The sequence below is a fragment of the Rosa chinensis genome, chromosome 6 (genome assembly GCF_002994745.2).
Source record: "Rosa chinensis cultivar Old Blush chromosome 6, RchiOBHm-V2, whole genome shotgun sequence".
NCBI classification, from domain to species: domain Eukaryota; kingdom Viridiplantae; phylum Streptophyta; class Magnoliopsida; order Rosales; family Rosaceae; genus Rosa; species Rosa chinensis.
The window spans coordinates 41,051,017-41,061,445 of NC_037093.1; positions in this window are offsets into that span (position 1 = coordinate 41,051,017).

The window sequence follows — 10,429 nt, forward strand, 5'->3', positions numbered from 1 at the left end:
GAAAAAAAAAGAAAAAGAAGGCGGTCATAGCTGTTATGCTGCAAGTTATAATGAAAGCTTATCAAGTCGGGGATATGCGAGAAATAAGGAATGATCAGGCTTCGGTTGCATCTATAGATGAAAGTTCTTTTCGCGACGACGGCACACATCATCAAATCGTGGCAAGAACAGGTTATTAAAAACTGTTAACCTAAAATCAGACCAACTATTTTTTAATAAATTAATGGTTTGTACATATGTTGCATACAAATTACATCTCCTAGATCGAGGGCAAAATAATATATTCTATCGTTGAATGAATGCCCCTTTTATATCAACTTTGTTTGAACCAATTTTTTAATTAGTTTCCATATTATAACGTTAAACAAACAAAATGGATATAAATTGGTCTGCTGATTAATAGAGGGAAGACCATTCCCTAATCTTAACGTAATAATTCTGCTCCGCGGCATCTCGCGGGCAACCGTTCTAGTCCTAAAAGTCAAGAATATTCTGAAAATTATAAATAATACATCTTTTTTCTTATCTTCTTCTTCTTCTTGTTTTTTTGTTTGTTTTTGTTTTGTTTTGTTTTTTTGTTTTTCCTGATTATTCTACTTTATGATATTAATTAACTAAGGCGTGTCTTTGTGATGACCTAGTCTTAATTAAATTTATTGGGAAATTGTTTTCCTTATTCTCATTCGTTTTTGTGTTGTACTTGTGTTGTTAAAATTGGTTTATTATTTTTAGTTTGGGTTATTATCTTTGTTAATAACATGCATGTGTTAAATTTTCTTGAACACCTAGTTTAGTACTAGAAGCATCCAGATTGCAAGGAGACACTTTGCTTAATCTCCTCCGTCCATCAAACTGTCCTTATATTCTTCTCTTCCAACCAGACACGTGTTCTCCTCCTCCTTCTCCTTCTCCTTTACTCAACACACTCTTCTTTTCTGGTACCAATGTGTATACTCTCTCATTGACAATCAACCGACTACTAGCTAGTTACCAAGACAAAAGAGAGGAGAATTAACCGTGAGTTTTCATTGTTCAAGAATATGAAATTCTCCCTCTATATGGAGCTTCTTTCCGTAAGTTTCAATATACTCTTTCTGTAGTCTCTCTGTTTCAGCTATTTCTCAATGATTTGGGGTGTGATTTCTACCATAAATTTCGTTTAGATGACTAGATTTCTACGATACAAGCTGGGCGTTTGCATTTGAGCTTGGTTTGGCTTTTGCTTGGTTTGTTTGGCTGCTGACATGTAAGATTTGAGGTAGGGAAGACAAAACTTTCTTTATAGCTTAGATTCTAATCTCGTATGTATTGGGTGTGATTGATATGAGATATTATCACTACGAATTCTTATGAGATTCTATTATGATTACAAATTGGTGGAACTTTGGTTGTTTTAGTACTAATACATATGTCTCTATGTAGAGTCTTACTTTGTTTTTGATCTGCAATTATATGTTGGGTAAACAAATTCTAAGTACCAAACGTCCTTACTTCTTATGATCATGATATCTTGGTCTTCTAAGTCCTGTTTGCAATCAGGAAATGATTTTATTTAAAGGGTGATTTGTGGGACTGAATTCGAGCTTAACTTTGGAAAGCTTGGTTTGAAGTACATTTTTTTGTCTCTAACTGTTCTAGTCAAATTTTGAAGCAAATGGCGTTTGTTCTTGGATTTAATTCCAATACAGCTCCGCTCCTTTTCATACTGATAGGAGCATTTTAATGCGACATTTTAACTGTTATTTTCTCGTATTTACTTAGTTATTTCCTTAAATGAATCCTTCTTGTTTAGGAAAGTTTCTATTTTTAGAAAGTTTTTGTTTTTAGTAAAAGTTTCTATTTTTAGGAAGTTTCTACTTTTAGTAATAGTTTCTATTTTCAGGTCCTAGAAGCAAACAAGCTGAAATGAGCTCAAAAGAGGAAAGAGGATCTAGAAAACGTTGGAGAGAGCTGGAACAAGGCATAAATGAGCTGAAGCAAAGAAATGAAGTTTTCCTGGTCCAATCCGGAATCCTGTTCAGAAGAGGAAACTTTGTGAAGCAAGACTTTTGAGTCAACCAGGAAGCATGATCGAAATAATGAAAGAAAATGACATTGGGAGAAGATTCCTGGAGGCACTAGGAGACATCATGGCTTGAGGATGACACATGGAGGCTCAAGATCCTTCTAGATTAATGTGGATTTCGGCAAAATGGATAAAAACCCAATTGATTTAGGGGTTTTTGACGCACAAAGAGATATTTTTGGAGGATATATGTATTTTGCCGTGAATTCTCAAGGGAGAATTACAAGATCACAATGGAGATATTATTGGGGGATTAAATCAGATTTTTGCCGTGAAAATAAAGAGAAAATCAAGGGAAGGACGTTAAAGGTAATCCATGGAGAGATTTAAGGAAGGAAAGGTTCAAAAACAAGTCCAGATTCGTTCCTACAATCCCTAAAGGAATTTTGGCTGAAAATAAAGAAGAAAATAAAAAATAATCCTTGGAAATTCGGCAAATATATATATTTAGGGATATGGACGTTATTTTAGATCTTTTTAATTGGTTGGATGACACAACAAAGCTGACGTGGCATTTTGTGATTGGTCAAAGCTGTGTGGAATTTTCAGTTAATTCTTTGGGAAAATAAAAGAAGATTCATGAAGCTTGGAGACCAAGTTCATGTCCCCTATATATACTCCCCCTAGGCTTGACGTTTCAGACATTCTTTCATTTAGAAAATTCAAACGTAAAAACTCTCTCTCCATCTCTCTCCACTCTCTAGTTTCAAGTTCTAAGTTTTCAAGCAAGGAGAGGAAGAAGAAGAAGGAGCCATGAAGATCATATCCTCCATCGTCCACCTTGAAGACTTGTTTCCATGATTCAAGATCCCAACGTTTCAAGCTCTCCATCTCCATCTCCAACTTACGGTGTAATTCATTCTTTTTCCTTGTAATCTTTTGATTTCCTTGTTTGATTTCGTAGGAACTTGTTTCTAGTTAACAATAATGTTGAGGGCAAAGTTTAAGCCCAATTCTTATGATTAAATAAAGTTTTCAAATTCTATGATTGTGATTCTAAAGTTTCTTATGTGAGTTTGTTCAATTAAATTTGCTTGATTGATATCTTTTATGTGTTTATCTTATATGGTTCGAAACATCTAGGGTTTACATATAATTGATGCTAGATTTAAGTAAACGATTCACCTAATAGTTTTGTGAACTTAAATCGAAAGTAGTAAAGGCTTTGGACAAAAGTCGAATTGAATTGAAAATGATTGCAAATAGATGAACTTATTCATACTAGGTTGTGCACTTAAGTTGATAACCTTTCTCTATGTTTATTGCGTTGAACATGTGTTGATTAGCTAGCTTTCTAGACTTTGATTGCATGTTTAATAGGATTGATCTATGTGCTTTCACTTAGGTTAATTAGTAAAGGAAAGTAAAATATGGGAAATCATTTGCTTCGAATGTTTCACATGATCAACTTCTTTCTCATGACTTAGATGATCAATTATAGGGTTTGAATCGAATTTGATTATGTGGAATTCGCTTTGATCTTTCTTTCTTACGTTTCATTCTTGTATATGTGTTTTTATATTTTGGGGCTGTGACCACTTACCCAATTTTGGGCAAAAAATTGCCCACTTACTCCACCAAGAGTTTTTTAATCTCGTTTACCCAATCCAACAGTATTTGATAGTATTGCCCTCATTTTAATTAAAAAATTACTCTCCTGTCATATTCTCTCTTCCTCTCAGACGTCTCTCTCTCTCTCTCTCTCTCTCTCTCTCTCTCTCTCTCTCTCTCTCTCTCTCTCTCTCTCTCTCTCGACTCCGGCATGGAGTAATATTTCCAGAAGCAGCGGCAAATGGAGGAGGCGCCGATCGAGTGGTTCTGCGTCGCCGGAGAAGGCGCCGATGAAGACCGAAACGGAGGAGGTGTTTTCCGGGTCGGCGATGAGGCCTCGACGGTGATTGCGTGACTCATCGTTTGCGGCGGCGATGGCGAGATGACGGAGGTGGCGTTTGACTGGTGGAGCACGCCAGATCTGAGCAGCAAGTCGAGGTCGCAGAGCTGGTTGGTGACGAACGCGGCGGACATGTCGAGGTCATTCTGCATGTAGAGCTTCCCGCCGGTGAACGACCGGGGCTGAAGCACGAATTGACCTTGATTTGGCTCAGGAGGAGGTCACCTGTTCGTTGGGCCGGACTCGGGCCAGGAAGGCTCAGAATGAGCTTCCGGTGAGCGATGTGGTGGATCTAATGAGCGACGACGAGCCTAAAAACGATGTGGCGGAGTCGAAGGTCCTCGAAGACTAATTGAAGAACGGTGTTGTGGAGATGGTTATGGATAATGAGCAAAACGTTGGGTTTGTTGGTAACGAAGATGAGGCAGTAGACATATTATTGGCCCCCAGTAGACTTTGAAATGAGGGACAGGAATCACTATAGTGTGGTGTATTGATAAGTTACTTGTTGTTTTCTGTGTATTCAAGTCAAATTATCTGTGAATCCTACAAAAAGGTGTATTTTTGGTTGTCTATTGGGAGGCAGTAGAAACATTGGACTTTGTATTGGGGGGCAATAATATGATTACTGGGGGGCAGTAATATGATTATAAATTGATCAATTGTTCCTGTAGTGTATTCATTTTGGTTTTGGGAGTTCATACAATTCACTGGACGGCAATAATATGATTTTTGGGAGGCAATAATATGATTACTGGGGGGCAGTAATATGATTACTGGGGGGCAATAATAGCCGGATTCCGGATTCCAGTCATCGGTGGCTGGAATTCGGTTACCGGTTCCCGGAATCTGTCACCGGTCGCCGGAATCCGGTCACCGTTGGCCGGAGTCCGATCACCGGTCGCCGGAGACCGCGCCGGCCACTGGTCACCGGAGCACAGCAAGGTGGAAGGTGACTTCTCTCTCTAAGTGAGAAAGAAGGAGAGGGCAAAAAAGTCTCAAAAAAAAAGAAAAAAGAATTAATTGGGTAAAGGGGAAATAATCCCTTAGAGTGTTTTGGGTAAATGGGGTTAAAAAACAGTTGGTGGAGCAAGTGGGCAATTTTTAGCCTAAAATCGGGTAAATGATCATTTTCCCTTATATTTTCTTACTTTTATTTATTTTAATTTTCAAAAATCTATCTAAAACCCCCTTGGTTTCATTGTATATTCTTTTTATATTTTTGTAAATGTTATACTTTGTATTCATTGTAATTCTTTACTTGTTGTACAATGACATGTGTACCCTCAATCCCCGGATTTGAACGATTCCTATTTACCGTATACTAGCGATGATATTTTTCAGAGTTAAATTGCGCGCTTACTTTTAGCGTATCACATACAAGGATTTTGACAACCGATTTACTGATTTACTATATGTTTAGACAATGATTTACCAAGTTGAGTTTTGATCGAATTCCTATGGCTAAAAGTATTTTTCTTTGGAATGTTGGTGTAGTTTATAATCTGAAATTCTGGAATGGTCAATCAACAATATATTTGACGTTCTTACTACTTGTTTGTTTTGTTTCTTGGTCTTTGGACATTGCCATGGAACAAGCCTTTGAGCCATAATCTGCTGGAATGCTTCGAAGTATGAACATAAAGTATAGTATTCTTTGTGTTTTCTTCTTACAAAGCTTTACGGTAAATAAAGCTACATCATGTCTTTGCCTATTAAAAGTTGATGCTCAAATGAAAAAGCTGTTTAAAACTGGCAGTTGAGCCATACTTGCAGAAATTCTCTACTCTGTGCATAGCAAATTATATCCGCAATTTTACTCCTTTCCTTAAATGGTTTCTCATATCAAGTTCTCAATTTGGTACATATGACGTTGTGTCAGAGCCGGCCCTGAGGGCTGCGCCTCAGGCCACCGGTCTCCGGAGGGCCTCCGACAGTTTTATTTTCTTATATATATATATTGCAGTTCAGTACGACTGTATATATATTCTTTGCCCTCAGAATAAATGGGTGCTGCTCTAGAGTAGCGGTAAGTGTGCATTGTGGCTTTTTTTGCCACCCAAGTTCGAAACAAAACAGTTTTCCCTTTTGTTTTTTTTTTGGTTTCTTTTGTATTAAGTACCTTTGTTTTTTCTTTTCTTTTTCTCATTGCTAAAAATAGTTTCATTTTAAATTCTCTCACTTTTTTTTTTTCCTGTTTCTTTTGGTATTAAACACTTTTTTTTTTTCATTTCTGGTTTTTTACTAATGTCCTTTCTAATTTAAGAATACAATAAAGATGTTTTTTTTGGTTCCTTTTTTTTCATTGCTATTAGTATATTTAAGTTTCAATTTATTATAGGAAAAAAATTCGTATGAATGTTTGTATCAGGCCTCCAAAATGTCAGGACCGGCCCTGCGTTGTGTTTTAGTATGAAAAGTCTGATTTGAATACACTCTTGTATCAAGTTCGTTGAATCAAACTTGGAACCAAAACTTTCATTATTGGGCCTATATTAAAACAAAGTTCTTTTCTTTCTCTTTTCAACACCCTTTGAATGTTACGAATGATGTTTTGAGTCACCTTGCACAATGTTTGAAACAAAGCTTCTCAAATTGTGGAATTTACTTGAATCAAGGTTTCGTTCTTTGACTATAGCTACATTGAAGTTACGAGTTTACGAACTCAACAATAGATCACTCAATGAGGGTCTGCCTGTATTAATAACTAATAGATGTTCTTGGCTTTTAAGTACTTATGATGTTTTATCCTTCTTATTAAATTAGCCATTTACCAAAAGCCTTGGTAATGACTTTCTGATCTGAACAAAATCTTTTAGCTGTGCACAATTAGTCAAATTTCCCTGTGCACAATTAGTCAAATTTCCCTTTTTTTTTTTTTTTTCCCCACAAGAGTTTGCTTACAATAAAGAGACTTTACATGTTAAGTTGATGCCAATTTCAGTTTTGTTAATGAAAAAGTTGATCTCTCATACTTTCGAATCAAAGTATGGGTAAACTTTTCCTTTGTTGTATCTCATCGAAAGTTTAGCGATGCCTATGGAAACCAACCAGTACTTCAATATACAAGGTTTATATGTTTACTGATTTGGCTTTTCATTAAATTTTCTATGGATTATTTACTTGAGATCAAATTTTACTCCCTGATCATGTCCCTTGCTATTCGCAAAATTCTACATCTTTGTTTGTTTTTCAGTTGGTATCTTTGCTCATCATTATATACAGCTAACTTGAGCGTTTCGCTATAACACTAGAAAAGCTGATTCCTTTTACATATGCTTCTTGTCGGCGCCTCATTCCCTTCTTAATCTTCTATATAATCAGGTTGGTAGCTTTTATAAAGTAACCAGTGTCTGCTGTCCTTGAATATTTCTTCTTGATCTTCAATCTGTCATTTTGAATGATCAGTAATTCTCCAACTAGTAAAGGCTCTTGCTAATCGATCGTTTTCTTTTTCCTGATCTTTTGACATTGTGATGAAAGAAACTATATTGGTAGTCTCGTTCTCTCCTTCTAACGCTTTGGTTGCTGCAACGATGCTATATATATATTGATCCTGCATTGTTCAGTCTTTCCTTCAAAATGCGGAAATTCCTTATAGAGGTTTGGGTCAAACATGAATTTAACCATCTTTTTCCGTTGTTGGTTTACTGAAAACAAAGTCTTATTCTTTGAAATACCTTACTTACAGTCTTATGAATCCTATATCTCCTTTTGTTAAAGGTCTGTCTATAGCAATGTTGATCAAGTGTTACTTTGAAACTCCAAGCTTATGTGTACTTACTGATTTGATCCTCAGAAAAAGAACTTGATCTATTAAAGTTCTGTGCCTTGAAAGAAAACAGATTTAAGCTAAAGTGCCATTTCTGGGCAGCTTCCTATTACAGTTTGAAAAGGGATTTCGAGTTCTTATTAAAAATCCTTTGAACGATTAGTTTGGTTTGGAGAAACAGAAAGGTTTAATGGAAAGAAAGGATTGAATTCTTAATAGTTTTTCTTTTGGTTAGGCCCGGAAAAAAGTTAAGTAGGGATTGTGCCTCCCTAGGGTGAAACACCCAAAACCTAATCAGGATCCGCTTGTACGGGGTATGCTCAGTGGCCTTAATACGAGCAATGGGCTCTAACCAGGATTTTAAGGGTTTTGAGAATCCAAGTTTTAGTATTTTGGAAACAGTTTCTGTTCTGGAAAGTTACAGCCGAGAAAGAAAGGATTTCAGAGATTCCTAAAGAGTTCTTTGAAGAGAAAAAGGCTTTATGGTTTTTATGTTATTCCTATCTGAATTCAAATGAGTTTTCTTTATCTACTGGACTTGCTGTCAAGTGGTCTTTAATTTCAACCTTCTTCTCTTTTGGTTATTTATATCAAAGTGACTTATTCAAGTCGATAAATATTTGACATCTTCAGCTGCAATGGTATATTTGAGTAGTGTTTCCTTGTCAATTTATATTACTTTGGATCTCTGGTTTTCTTTCACAAATATTGCAGCAACAATTGTTGAGCTTTAACCTCAATTTGTAGTTATTTTTCTGATGCTGAAAAGTAATTAAAAGCATGCTTTCTGTCTTTCACTTTCTGGTGCATGTTGGGTTAGAAACTTAGTTATAAAAATTGTTTTGTCATACCTACTAAGCTTGTGAAGTTCATTCCCTATACTCTTGTTGTTTTCAGGTAGTCCATGATTGGACATTTAAGTGATATTCTGGAGCTTTCTTGAGTGGAAGATTGCTTGGTTATACTTTGTGTTGGTGCATTGGTCGTGCTTTATTTATTGATCAGATACCTCTGTTCTCTTTGGTGGGATGCCTTATCTTATTTGATTGGAGCTGTTTGATGTTGTGGTTATCATGCTGCGAGGTGGTAGAATAGTTGGCTGGCTATGAAGTGATAACCTGGTGTAGCTTTCGATATTGTAAGTGATGGACGATTTTGAAACTAAACTTGCTTTGTACAAAGTGTAGTGTTCTGTTAAAGTTGTGTTTCAAGCTTTGTACATATTCTTCTAGCTCTTTGAAAAGGAAATATATTTTAAATTCATGAGATTTTTAATTCTCAAGTTCCATCTCATTGTTGCTAACAAAATGTTTCTTCCTCTAAAGACAACCCAACCAAAATTTTGGTGGTTACGTCTTTAGTTCCTTCTAAATGTCTTCAGGTTGGAAAAAAAAAAAAAAAAATTCTAGCAAACTTACATTTTCGACTTAATCCATCACTTTAATCATGCCTCAAGTTCGGGGTGTGACAGTCTTACTTCTAAATTGATAGAAATTTTGATTATTTCTTGTCTACGACCATTTGTAAGTGAAGTGGCATAAGTCACATTTTGACATATTTGTAGTGAACTTAACTTGAAAATGTCACGCCCTGAATTTTGAATAATTAAATTCAAATCCGAAACGCGATAACTTAACAAGCACAAGAAAAACACATAGAAAATTTTTCATTTAAATTAAGCAACAAAACAACTGAGCTCACAATGTCAATACTGACTCGTTCTTTAGAGTCACATATTACATTACAGATAGTTTACAAATCAAACTGACAATTCAATAAGTAAACACACCCACCACAACTCACTACACAACGGAAGACTTAAAACTAATAGTACCATTCGACGTCCACGCTACCCAATGTACACCTCAGCTTCGACGACGATTAATCGATATTCTAACCTGCACAAAAACCCCTACACCATAGAATAGTGCACCGGGATTGAACAAAACAAACCCGGTAAGCTTTTTAAGCCCGTATGAGTAAACTCAAATAAAGTGACTCACGTCACGCATGCTTATAATTTCTCAATTCGTGAGATAAATTAAAGCAACATTAATTAATTTCACAAAACTTAACCAAACATCAAGTTCATATCATATCATCTCAACGACAAATCACACTCACTTCCCCTCAACATAAAGCATTTGTCAAAACGATGACCTCACAACTCATTCACAACTCACTACAAGTCTCAAACCACAACCGCACTTACAATTGAATTAAGTAAAATCAGTAATCCCTGCATAGAATTTAGTTTAGGAGATCACATTAAAAACAAACAATAGAAATCATATAAATCCCTGTATAGAGTTTAGTGCAGGAATTTACATTAAAACAAACAATACAAAAAGCGGTAATCCCTGCATATAACTTAGTTCAGGAGATTATACTAAAACAAACAATTCAAAAGACAGTAATCCCTGCATAGAGTTTAGTTCAGGAGATTACTTAGAATTCAACAATTAGAAGGAAAAGAAAAATAAATGAAGAAGTCAAACAACTCACACTAAAGTCAATGATCACACATCAACTCCAAACTAAAGTCGATAGTCGATGTTAACCCATCGACTTTGACTAAAGTAGATGATCACCCATCAACTCCAAACTAAAGTCGATAGTCGATGTTCACCCATCGACTTTGACTAAAGTAGATGATCACCCATCAAGTCCAAATACTCTATTAATACAATTACGTCAATCA